Source organism: Erigeron canadensis, chromosome 3 (assembly GCF_010389155.1).
Source record: "Erigeron canadensis isolate Cc75 chromosome 3, C_canadensis_v1, whole genome shotgun sequence".
Classification (NCBI taxonomy): Eukaryota; Viridiplantae; Streptophyta; class Magnoliopsida; order Asterales; family Asteraceae; genus Erigeron; species Erigeron canadensis.
Genome location: NC_057763.1, coordinates 19,082,843 through 19,095,809, shown reverse-complemented (window position 1 = coordinate 19,095,809; position 12,967 = coordinate 19,082,843). Strand labels below are relative to the sequence as shown.

The window sequence follows — 12,967 nt, the reverse complement described above, 5'->3', positions numbered from 1 at the left end:
GCTCGTCTCCGTTTTCTTATAGATATTTTATATGTGTATATTGTATGTATATATTTGTTATGTCTGTATATATATATATATCAGTGTGTGGTGGTGGCTGTGAAAAAAAAAGAGTAGTCATTTTTTCCAGCGAGATATACGTGTGTGGTAGCGGCTATGAACAAAAAAGACAACGAAGAAGATCTGTGTACAATATACCCTTTTACTATGTTTATATCTTTATTACTATAATTAATTTTCATTTTTCACCCTATAGTTATATGTAATTCTAAAAACCACCCTAGAATAAATATATTTTCTACATTATTTTTATTATTAATAATTATTTTTATTTATTTTCTATATTATTAATATTATTATTATTAGGTTAAAATTGTAAAATTAAATAAATAGCGGGTGTTTTAGAAGATTAGTCCTTAATTAATTCTTGTACCGACGTGATGCTAACGGATACTAGAAGCATCGGTTTACTATCACAAGGACAAAATCGGAATTTTGATTGAAAACACGTTTCAACAGCAATAAAACCAGATCTCCCACATCAATCTTTGGGGGCAAAACAAAAAAAAACTCAGACAACCAAAGAAAAGAGGGAGCAAAGGGAAGTGGATATATTCCAAGGGTTGTTGACCCCCCTTTCTGCTTCCAATGATTTTCATTTTTGCCCTCTTATTTTCTCAACAACCCTTTCGATCAATCGATCTGTACGCTGTTTCTACTACTTACTTTCTTTTCATTCCCTTTGTGGGATGGTGAATATATAATGACAGACAGATACATAGATAGAACAGATACTGCTCAATCTGAGATTATGCTTTGCTGGCTTATTCTTGTTTCTTGACTACTTTCTGCTTACCAAAAATATCCTCCTTTTTTTAGAGGCAGTGATGATACTTAAAAAATTAAAATAATATTATTATTATTTGTTGTTGTCTGAGTAAATCGGGGCGAAGTTTGAGAATTACCGTATCTTGGCGGGGTAATTTTCTAGAGGTTTCAATATAATGTTACCGTCCGTGATGATAATTGCAGCCATGGCGGTTTATTCCTCTTTGTTCCGATTATTATTAACACATCTGAGCCTCCATCATATTTTTTTAATTAATTTTTCTTGTGACTTCCGATGTAATAATGTAAAATTTATAAATGTACTAAAAGTTTTATTCATTCACAACAAATTTACATTTTTTTATTGCATAGTGTAATGTTGTTGGGGAGTTTTTGCTCAAAAGTGGATGAGGCTCCAAAATCAAGTATGAACCCATGATTTTCACCTTCTCCGTCTCTATATATTCACACAAACACATTATATTATCAGATGACCCTGACAAAATGGACGGAGTTTTAGAATCTCGTATTGGGGCAAATACTATAATGTCATTAGTTTTTAAGGAAAAAAATAGTATTGCATTCGATGTCTCATGCATATAGTACTTGAATTATTGCGTTGAATTATTGTCCTTTATAGCTCAAAGTCGAATAGCGAACAATTTTATATGATTTATGGCTAGGTGTTTAACTTGATCTTACATTCTTACTTACTATACTTCATATTATTCTTATTGAAAAAAAACTTTGAGATGTCACCGTTATTGAGTTTGACTCTCTGAAGTGACAAGTTTATGGGTTTATATCCTTGAATAAAACTCTTTAACCTACAGCGAGCCACAGTGTTGTGTTGGGGCTGGTCCACTGTATGGTTTGGTTCGGTGTTCCCTAAAAGTCGATTTTTGACTGACTCTTGAAAAAAAAAAAAGATGTGGTTATACACTGACATTACTGGATCATCATTTACTCATTTTGTATTCTATTCTATAAGCGAAATAACAATCTTTGCTCCTTAATAACCAATTCATAACTTTTGTGTTTTATCCTCATTTTGTTACTTTTCATTTTTATTTGAAATTATCTGTAAATATTTCTTTCAAGCTATACATTGATTGGTAGTGCAGTGGCTGCTGGCAAAGTGGAGGACTCATTGTTTCTTGTGGCTAAGAAAGATATTGGTTACATGTCGAACTGCTGAGGAAGTGTTGATAAGTTCAGACACGAAGCTGAAAAACTCAAGCTACTAGACCAAATGCACATTTGAGGCCATCTGCCTTGTTTATTCTGGTATTACTACTGCTATTCTTGGATTGTTGCTTTATGAAAATGGTAATATAATGAGAGGCTATGATGATGGTTGAATAAAAGTTGTCTTTTATTGAGCAAAATTAAGAGGTGCTGGATTTTGAAAAGCAATTGCAACTGTGAATTGCAGCTATGCCTGATTTTAGGTAGATAAAACTTCTGTTTACAACAAATCTGAGCCTCCCTTAATATTTTTATAAATGTCTCTATTTCACAGTCCCAGCCTATTAACTACATTTTTACATCAATGAAGAAGGTTAAGAAGGAGATGGAGGTTGCTCGTTTATCTTACATTTGCATTCGTGTCTTGAACCAATTTTAATTTGACCTGATTAATTGAAATGGCATTTACGTTTACTCAATCACTGTAATGTTGCTGGGGTTTTTGCTCAAAAGTGAATGAGGCTCCGGCTAGGGTTTTTTTTATCTGTTGCCATTTGATCGGAAATAAAATCAAGTATGAGCCCATGATTTCAACCCTCTCTCTGTGCATACACACACAAACACATAAATATTATGCGGCACAACTTGGTGCCTATCTGCCTTCTATTCCTATATATTGATATGATATGATATAATATAACACTTCAAATCTTAGTCATAATCAAGCTATGAGACCAAATGTCGTTTGAGGCCATTTGCCTTGTTTATTCTGATACTACTACTGCTGCTGCTGCTGCTACTAGTATTACTACTACTATCTGCTGCTGCCATTCTTGGATTGTTGCTTTATGTAAATGGAAATACGATGAGAGGCTATGATGATGATTAAATGGTGTCTTTTTTGAGCAAAATTATGATTTTTTGTTGTCTGAGTAAGTCGGGGTGAAGTTTGAGACTTACCGTATGCTGCGGGGTAATTTTCTGAAGGTTTTAATTAATGTGACCATCAGTGATGATGATTGCAGCCATGGCGGTTTGTTCCTCTTTCCTTCTGTTACTATTAATAGATCTGAGCCTCCATCATGATCTCTAAATGTTTCTAGTCACTACACTACATTTCTAAGGCTTTCTTTTGTGGCTTCTGATGTAGGAGTAAAAAAGAGAACCTAAAATGAAAAGGTCAGACGAGACTTCATGTAATATAATACTGTATAATGTTGTTTGGGTATTTGCTCAAAAGTGAATCAGGAAACTCCCTGAAGCCGCACACACAGCCCCCATTTCCTTGGTCGCTCTTGAGCAAAATGTTCCAACCTCGTGAACATTCAAAAATTATGATTATTCAAGAGATTAAACTGCCCCACTGTAGCCTGGCTACCTGGTCTCAAGCTCAGAATCTCTAGCAACTTGATCGGGAATAGTTTTTCTCAATTAAGTATGAGCCCATGATTTCCACCCTTTCTCTGTCTCTCTATACATATACGCACTTATAATATTATGCTCACTTGATCTTAGTCTTAATCATAAATAAGCCGTTTGAGACCATTAGGCTTGTTATTTTCTGATACTACTGCTTCTGCTGCTACTCTTTGATTGATGTTATATGAAAATGGAAACTTAATGAGAGGCTATGAAGCTGGAAAACTCAAGCTACTAGACCAAACGCCCATTTGAGGCCATCTTCCTTGTTTATTCTGGTATTACTACTGCTGATAATCCTGCTGCTATTCTTGGATTGTTGCTATATGAAAATGGTAATATAAAATAGGCTATGATGATGATTGAATAAATGTTGTCTTTTTTGAGCATAGTTAGGAGTTTGTTTACCGGATTTGTATCTTGGCTGGGCAATCCTGAGGGCAATTTTGAAATGCAATTGCAATTGTGAATTGTAGCCATGGCTGATTTTAGGCAGATAAAACTTCTGTTTACAACATATCTGAGCCTCCCCCTTTTTTTTTATAAATGTTTATGTTTTATAGTCCCAGCCAGATATTAAAAACATTTTAACATCAATGAAGAAAGTTAAGAAGGAGATGGAGGTGGCTTGTATATCTTACATTTGAAATTGTGTTCGAAACCAATTTTGATTTGACCTGATTAATTGAAATATAGCATTTACGTTTTTTTGGATGTGCACGCCGTCTAGGCATTTTGCTCGGCAACGACCAAGGAAATGATGCTAGTATGCGACATCGAGGGGATTTTTTCTTTGAGAACGACTTGGTCTTGGTCTCAAGCTGAACAGCCTCACTACTCCCTATATGGCATTTACGTTTGCTCAATGTAGTGTTGTTGACCTTGCTCAAAATTGAATGAGGCTCCAGCTAGGGTTCTCTATTACCATTTGATCGGAAATAATAGTTTCCAAAATCAAGTATGAGCCGATGATTATTACCCTCTCTTTGCATACACACATACACATAAATATAATAATGCGGCACAACTTGTTTCCCGTCTACCTTCTATTTCTATGTATTTATAACACTTTAAATCTTGGTAGTGCTGCCATTCTTGGATTGTTGCTTCATGGAAATGGAAATACAATAAGAGGCTATGATGATGATTAAATGTTGTATTTTCTAAGAAAATTTTTGAGTTTGATGACCGGATCAGTATCTTGGTTGGGCAATCCCGATGGCAATTTATTCTTTATTGCAACGGTGAAATGCAGCCATAGCTGATCTTTGGCAGATAAACTTCTCTTACAAAGCCTCCTTCTTACTACCAACAACATCATAATTTTTTTTTCCAAGTATTTGATATTTTCCGTATCATTGGCATTTTGGTCCTGTTTAGGGAAAATCTTTATTTATTAGATTTTACATTAGTTATGTCTCTTACTCGAAGAAAGTACTAAGGGCCACTAGTAACTTTGCTGATGAAAATATCATTGGGAAGGTGGATTCGGAAATGTTTAGAAAGCGTAGAGTATTCATTGCGAGAAGCCACTAAGATTATACCATAGGCATGGCCAAAACGATGTTGAGTTCTGGACCAAGATCTATGTGCTTTCTGGTCTCCACTATTTTTGTATAGTTAAATTGATGGGCTATGTTGATGAGAAAGATAAGAAGATCGTCATAAACCGTGATTACTCCAAAGTAAGTCTGGTGATGTATCTAAGTGACCCAACCCTTAAATGGATAGACGGATTTAGTATATCTGTATGTCCTTGACATCCATCATGGATTGACCTAAGATATTAATATTATATCATACATCCTAACATTAACAGTTTTACTATATTGCTAGATGATGACTGGGTGTCGAGGTTATCTGGATTTGAGTTTTCTATCAAACGTGCAGTTGAACAGCAAAGCCAAAATTTCCTCTCAGATGAAGCAATTGGCACTGAAGGGTATATGGATCCGACTTATTTGAAACATGGAGGTGTGACTCACAACTCTGACATCTACTCTTTAGGCGTCGTTCTATTTGAATTGCTGTATTGTTGCTGGGAATTTTGCTCAAAAGTGAGTGAGGTTCTGACCAGTCTAATCTGTTGCCATTTGATCGGAGATATTTTTCAAAATCAAGTATGAGCCTACAAACAGATAATATTATGCTCACTTGATCTTAATCTTAATGTTAGTCATAATCAAGCTAGTAGACCAAATGCTCATTTGAGGCGATTTGCCTTGTTTATTCTGTACTACTATTGTTACTATTACTATTGCTTCTGCTGCTCCTACTCTTTTATTGTTATATCGAATGAATATATAATGAGAGGCTATTATGATTTAATGTCTTCTATTCAGCAAAATTAGGAGTTTGATGACGGGATCTGTATCTTGGCTGGGTGTCGGTTGTAATTTTTTTTTGTTTTTTTGAAGTTTATGATTTTGAAATGCAATTGAAACTGCAGCCATGGCTAAATTTAGGCAGAGAAACTTCGGTTTACGACATATCTGAGCCTCCCTTTTACTACCAAACTATATTAATGGGTTTTCAGTAAAGATTTTGATTATTTTTGTAGCATTGTGGATGTGGTCTCTCTTAGGGAAAATCTTTTTTCTATTTGAATTTCTTAAAATTACATTACTTATGTTCCTTAATTTTTGTCAGTTAATTAATAATTTGGCATGTTTTTACTTCAAAATCACTATTTGAGTACTTAAACAGTAGCACTAGTTGCCATTGTTATATTCCAAAAGAAGTAGATCAAAGCCTTAACCTATGGTAGCTGGAACTACATTTGATAGTAGCTGGAGCTAATTCTATCATTGTTCACAATGATACTGATGAGTTTGTGTATGATTACCCGATGCAATGAAAAGCTAATTCCTGTTTTTGCTCTAATACATGCTGCTAAGAGGAGTGGGAATTTTTTATGTACCTCCACTTAAGCCTCTTTATAGTTGTGGGGCTGCTACTCTACCAAATTTTGTTCATTGCTGAAATCTCCCCACAGAGATCTTTTTAGGATGTCAACGAGCCTTCATGATGTATGCTATGCTCCCGGAGGGACTAGGACTCAGATTTTCTATTTCTTTACACAAACCTAATTATGTAATTACATCCAAGTCTTGGAACCAACAACCAATTATTTTAACTTTTGCGTTTGAGGTTTAAGATTAACAAATGGTCAATCCTTAAGCATGAGAGTTATAAGTAAAAGCAAAGTGGAAAGTAACCAAAAGAATATGGTAGTATCAAAAATGCACAAGCTAAGTGTGACTCTGAACTTGCTACACAAGATTTGGCTCACCTGTTAAGTCCTTTTTTATTATTATTGTTGTTGTTGTTGTTGTTGTTATTATTATTATTTTAGGATAGAAGTAGATGTCCAGCGGTGATGGGTTGTGTGCGCTCGACACAGACATTGCATAACCAATGTTCAACAATACAATGTGAATACCCGATGGATGATTGTCAAATTGCATAATCTAGAGGGTGTGAAATGCTGAACAATAGAGTCGCCGAGGAATGGGACTTTGGTCGATTTCCTCTTATCCATTGATCGAGCGAATGTTTGGATACCCTCACGCTGCAAGTTTGCCATGCACGAAGCTAATTGAAATGTCCGGTTATTCAACATCTCCCTACCTTCTCCCTACCTATTAAAGAGGGGAGATCTTCTTTTCAATTAGACACATGACAGCATGTAAATTAAATTAAACCTATACATTTTAGTTTTATTTATATATATATATATATATCTTTTAAAAATTTATTTTTAGATCCCCTTATATCAAAAAGACATCATCCCTCCTAACATAAAAATATGTATCATATAAGCTAATAAAAGAATTTTCAACATCACATACAAGTTTGATTTAATAATATGTTTTCAGCCTTTCAAACAAAAACAAAATCTAGTTGAAATTTATCATTATTAAACTTTGTTTTGATATAGTTCAATATTCTATCCATCTTATTAATTAATTTATCGTAGATAAAATAATAATTTTACGGAACTGTGTGTTAACACGTGATCAAAATCTAGTATTAATTTATACACTCTTATAAAGAGTATTGGATTTCTTAAAAGTCAGCATTTTTTTCTCTTCCCAAAATACCCCTACTTAAACATAAAACCCTTATATACCCTCTTTTCACTCATTCTCTTTAATCATTACACACTCTTATCGACCTCTATTACCTCCCGCCCTTCTTCTACACCGCCTCCCTCGATCTCCACCATCGCCTCCCTTTTATATTGTTATCACCTTCTAGCCGTCGTAACCCGCATGCACTATGCTGGTATATATATAAACATCATTGGTTGTAGGGTGTTAATTTGGCTTAAAGTTATCTTAATATTGAAACTAATTTAGCTAGTATAGGGTGCCTCGAACCGTTACTTGATGTACTATGTATATTTATGATGCCTTGTCCGTACTTGGTGGTTGGTGCCCCCTTTTTCTGGGCAATGTTCGGGTGGTCATGTTTGAATCCGATACTATCTAGGTAGTATAAACAGCACATTTTACTTCAACCTGGACTATTGTAATGCAATTAGTTATCTTTTTAAGTTACCTTTAATAGAAAACGAGAACAAGTACCCGTGCGTTGCGGTAGTGAGATGGTGGGGTGATAAGTCATAAAGTGTGATAGCCAAATGTCTTAACCGTACGGGCTCCGCCCTCGGATATAAAAATTCGTCGAAAGTATATCGAATGACATCTCTAATAAAAGAGCATTAATTTTTGAGAACACCCATACAATTTTTATAATTTATCGATGTATGGTTTTTGAGATAAAAGATTTTGAATGAATTAGAGGAAGAAATGATTTATGGAGGAGAGAGAAAAAAAATGATTGGTTGAGATTTGAGGAGAGAGAAAGGGTGTTAGGTAAATATAGAATTGATATATGGGTATTTTAGAAAAATAAATATTGAAACTTAAAATGTAAACAAGAGAGATTTGCTTTATAATATAGTATAGATTTGTGTAAATTAATTATCTTTTTATGGATTTTTTCCTTAATTTAACACTAGAAGATTACTTGCATTATGCAGTGGCTTTTGATCTTATAGGAAGAATAATCGTATAAAGTTTGCTAAAAAAAATTCATTATCCTTTTGCATTAATTTGCTTTTATCTTTTGAAGGTTTTTATACTATTTCAAGTTATTCTAGAGCATAATTTGGGATAAACTCACTAGATAACAACATGAAAGTATATTGTTTAACATATCTCAAGTCATTTTGTTACACCCATCTTATGTTTATACATATTCTCACAAGTTTCAAAATTTATGATTGAGTCATCTCGAAAATAAGGTAATATAGATTGCCAGTTGAATAAATGGTACTCGTAGTATTTAAACGCACATTAGGCCCATTTTGTAACTAAAAATGTTTGGACGTTAGTCATGAATATTGTACTTTAAAAATAAACTATACCCGGCTAAAGGGGTTTGGTAACATCAACTCGTTAGAAATATAGGATTAGATAAGTTACCGACTACTTGAATCAAGCAAACCCGACTTCGTCTCGGGCCCAATTTTTTAGGGGCAACATTGATATGATATACAATAGTTTAATTAGACTAAACGGTATGATTTATCATAAAAAAAATTTTAAGCATACAAGTCAAATACGTCATTGTGGATATTCTTCGTTTGAAGTGGGCATCGTTTCGCTACAAAAGGAATGCTAGGGATGTGCATATACTGGAAGAGTGGATACGCTACAAAAGAGCTGCCTTCATCAGAAATGCTCTAGTAGATACGTTATTTCTTTTCATTTATCTTGCATTCTCGCTTTCTACAAAAGGTATTGGTTGTGATGTTTCTTCTTTGCTTCAGCTGGTTCCACACACCTATGGCATTTCATACGTGTGAACTAATGTGACATTTAGTCATATTTGTTACAGAAGTCATCATTTACCAAAAAAAAAAAAACTAATAGGTATGAGACCTTCCTATGGAAAGAAAAGAGGGGGGAGGGGGGGGGGGGGGGTTCTTCCGCAGCATGGCACCATGTAAGCAAACTAGGTATCTTGCAAAAATGAGAGTGATGAGACAACTAACACCACGGGGCATCTTCCGATACTTAGTTCATTTTCATTGCTTGGAAGTTGGAAATATGGAAAAGTGGGGGAGAAAGAGAGAGAGTTGACATCGAAAATTGGAAAAGTGGGTGTGTAAGTCAACATTCTTGTCTAGCCATGGAGGAGTAAAAAAAGCTTGGAACCCCTAGGGCGCTATGTAACAGGCGTTCCATAGGTGTTTCTGGCCAAAACACCCCTTATTCTGCCTCATACCCTTTAGTTTGATATCGTCTTCACTCTTCACCGTTGTAACTTTCTTCATAGTATTTATGTTTATTTTAGTTCTTTTACGTGTAGACGATGCATACACGAGAGAATGAGGTTGTGAGAATGTGAGACACAAATTGACAAAGATACACAACATCACAAATTTATCTATTTAACAAACAACAAAAGCTCACAAGAAAAATGTTACTCGATATCACTTTTACATATGTATAACCAGGGATGAGTTATTTTGAGAACTTTAAAAAAAAAAAAAAGAACTCAAGAACAATTCTGGACTACACATTTTTTTTTCCCTTTCTCTCTCTTCAATTAAATATGGAAATTCATCCAAATCATTCAAAATGTTTTCTCTCACAACCCGTAAATCATTAGACGAAACAAAAAACATGGGTAGATATCGAATTGGATATCTAATGAAAGAGGACGAAATTTTAAGAGTACACATGCTTTTTGTTTCGTTTAACGATTTACGGTTTGTAAGATATAACATTTTGAATGAAGTGGACAAATTTTATTATTTAATCGAAGAGAGAAAAAGATAAAAGAAATATATTATATAGAATGAATCTTGAGTTTTTTTTTATGAGTTCTTAAATAACTTTTCCTCTGTATAGCCATTGCACTAGATGATCACAACACGTCTGAATCGAAACTCACTTTACAAAAAAAAAAACCTGGACTTTGATTATTTTAAATTTTTAATTAACAAGCCGAGTCGAGCTTGTAAATATTAGACGAGCATGTTACCTGCGCAATGCGGAGGCGGTAGTGGACACGACGGTCTAGTATTGTCGGTGACGATATTATTTCTGGTGGTGGCGGTGTCAATTCTCAAATGGTGTAGGTTGATGTAAAGGTGATAATGAAATATTTAAAATGATAAAATCTTAAAGTGTTAATTATTAAAATAAATGTTAAAGACAATTATGATGATTCAAAGACAGAAATTATGAAAAATAAAAAAGGTCATTTTGCTTTATAAAAGAGTAGAGATAGAGATAGTTCAAAACTGAGGGTGCAAAGGTGTAAAAAAAAAAGAACCACCACATAGTGTAACACTTATAACAAGGCAAATAAGAAAGACCAAAAATTGGGGGCTGCTTTTTTCTCAGATTTCAGAATGAGGCTCCGGCGTGATAGAGATTCAACTGTGTGGTTTCCACATCATCTCTCATGTTACAGCCAGTGATTTCTTTCATTTTTTCTTAATTGATTCTTTTTTTTCTTCAAAAAGTAATCAATGAAACAGATAGCTAGATTATACCCGTGTCAAGTATATTATTTATAGATAGATATAGATATATAGATATAGATATGCCATTCTTAATTCCTTCCTTCTTTCCTTTTATTCAATTACTTTCATCGCTACTTAGTGGCGGTGGTGGTTGTGGTGGTGATGCAATATGTATATTGGCTGTGATGATCATTGATATTAAATTAATCTGAGCAAAAAGTAGAAATGGATATTGAGGATCCGACCCGTATCTTGGCGGGGCAAACACCCACAGATGGCATTATAAAGAGATTCACTATGCAACTGTGTGTTTGCAGCCATGGCGGATTTCGCTTCTTCTTTTGTCCCATACCCCCAATTCCAGATCTGAGCCTAACCTTTATTGGATTTTTAGACATATATGGGTTTTTGATCTTTATCTTTTTTTTTTTTAAATCAATTTTTTATTTTTTGTTATAGTACTTTTTATGAAGGTTGGGAACATAATGTTTTAAATTTTTAATTCTTTATGAATTTTTGTCTTACAAATAACCTCGTATATGTTATTTCGGGATTTGGATATCTTTGACATTGACTTTGAAAAACTTATGTATCTTATTAATTGGTTAGTCTTAAGAAATGGATTCAACTAATGTTTTGAAAAACTTTTTTTTTATGGTAAACATTAAATTATACTCTAATGAATTGGTTTCTAAAGCTTGCAGATTGGTACTTGGTTATCGAATATTAGTGGGGCATTATGTCATAAATGATATTTAGCATGACTTGCAGACTTATTGCTAAAAAACTGTTGATGACGACATTATTGGATTATTTCGTTCTCCTCAAGAGACGAGATGGAAGAAAAGTCCTGCATTTTAGCAGTGAATGCATCAGTGAAGGGTTCCGGTTTGTATATGGCTTGATCATGGTATGGATTTGCAATCAATTTAACGCCCTTGTTGTTCTGATTAGTGTGTTGTAACAACTGATCTTTGCTCGTATTCTTTGGGTAAGATTGTTTAAATAGTGAAATTTGGGAATTGTTGACTTCCTGGATCGATGAATTGTTGTCTTGTAAATAGCTTTTACTTAAAACAAAAGGTGCAAAACTGTTGAACCCGCGACCTCTCCCAAAGATGGGAATATGAGTGTGGCGCCTTATACCATTTGGATATCCTGACTTTTCAAGTGTATGCCTAATTTGTTAAGACTTTAAGAGTATGTGTCAACGGGCAAAGTTCTAGCTTTGTCTCATCTTTGATCTCTCTATTAGCAAATGAGGCAATAACTGGTTGGAATAAATGCTTTAGAACCATCTAAGACATGAAATAACAACCTCTTTAGGGCATCGTTTTGGATTTGAATTGCGGTGGACTTCACCAATACCCTAGAATCAACCCTTCTGCATTAAAAAGTAAATAATATGATACATGATTGATACTATTTGTAGATTATGTCGTAAATCTTAACTTTTTCTTGCATCTAACTTTGTTGATATTCCTAACTTTTGCTATAATCTTAACCTGAAACAGGGTGCACGTGGTGTAACCAATATATATATATAACAAGGTCCTAAATTCATTTATGAAGAATTAAGGACCGTTAGATGAGCTTAAACTTTTAGTTATAACCTTTAGATCAAAATAATTATATCATTGTCAAATTTGTTTTAAATAAACATGACATTAGTCTTTCTATTTTACATAGTTAGTCAAAAAAATTATATTTAAATATTATTTAACGTATTTATCACCTAATATACTAAGTAATGTTTCTTATTTATAGAAGTTTTGATTCGGCAATAATAATTTATATAGATATGTTACATTTTAATAATTTGATAAGTTAATAAAGCTTACGTACGGATAAATGTCCTCAAGATTTATTAACATAAACATTAAGTGATAACAATCTCACAACCTCATCATATCATTGATTATACGAGTTTATGAAAATTATTTTATTTTTAACCAATGTAGCTTAAGGTTTCATATACAATAACAC

General features: G+C 33.8%; 1 long non-coding RNA gene across 2 annotated transcripts; it reads left to right on the top strand.

Moving 5' to 3' along the window:
- Positions 1 to 559: 559 nt before the first annotated feature.
- On the top strand, positions 560 to 5,689 carry LOC122590803. 2 transcript variants are annotated; one of them, XR_006322614.1, is made up of 2 exons: positions 560 to 2,115; positions 5,272 to 5,689. It is a non-coding gene; the product is annotated as an uncharacterized LOC122590803 (long non-coding RNA). The 2 variants fall into 2 exon arrangements; XR_006322613.1 differs by lacking the exon at positions 560 to 2,115 and adding an exon at positions 3,737 to 5,120.
- The last annotated feature ends 7,278 nt before the right edge of the window (positions 5,690 to 12,967 follow it).